The sequence below is a fragment of the Sardina pilchardus genome, chromosome 12 (genome assembly GCF_963854185.1).
Source record: "Sardina pilchardus chromosome 12, fSarPil1.1, whole genome shotgun sequence".
Classification (NCBI taxonomy): Eukaryota; Metazoa; Chordata; class Actinopteri; order Clupeiformes; family Clupeidae; genus Sardina; species Sardina pilchardus.
Window position 1 is genome coordinate 10,155,837 of NC_085005.1, and position 835 is coordinate 10,156,671.

The following is an 835-nucleotide window of genomic DNA, read 5'->3' on the forward strand; positions in this document are numbered from 1 at the left end:
AAGCCTGCCGCACCACAGCCTCCTTATCTGCCCGCCGTCACACAGGGGAGCGTGATTACATGCGGCCATGGGGTTTGGTGCCTGAATGTCAAAGCACAGCATGGCGCTCTGGATGCGGAGCCTGGAAGTGTTCTGCCGTGTGGCTTTTGCATGTAACTTTGGGGAGGAGATGAGCATGTGGTGCATGTTTGTACAGCCCCCATCTGCTTTTTTACCACATCTGGTTTGATGAATATCCTAAATACTCTTGAGGGGAGAAGATAGCCTATTTTCATAGCTGTGGTAAGCCTGTTGTTATGTTTCCATCAAAAGAGACAGTTTTTAAATAGTTCGGTCTTCTGTCTTTCATTATTAAAATAATGATTAAAAAACCTTTCATGTTAAACTCATGAGGATTCATGACATCCTTTACCCTACCAACTTTAACCGGATAATAAATTCTGAAATAAGCTACAGTTTTTGCCCGTTGCTGGAACACTATAGACCCATGCTTAGACTAAAGTAACACAGCTTGAAGTTTTGTTGCCATATCTCAAACACATGTGCCTATACCTTATACACAAAAGTGCTGCTTTGCACTCTGCACAAATGTAACGCTGTCCACAGATTTTGAACGAGCGCAGATGAATTTGAGCGAGCGCAGAGATGAACTTGAGTGAGAGGGAGAGAGCTAGAGCGAGCACAGGGAGCTGTGTATGAGAGCGCATTCAGTGAAACTGAATGAAAGGGGGGCTGTTGTTGCGCATACATCTTGACCGTAGCGAACACACAAAGACATGTTGAGCACAGAATTGATTCCCGTTTGCTCAATTACAAATTCTTTGAGCTCAAGTTT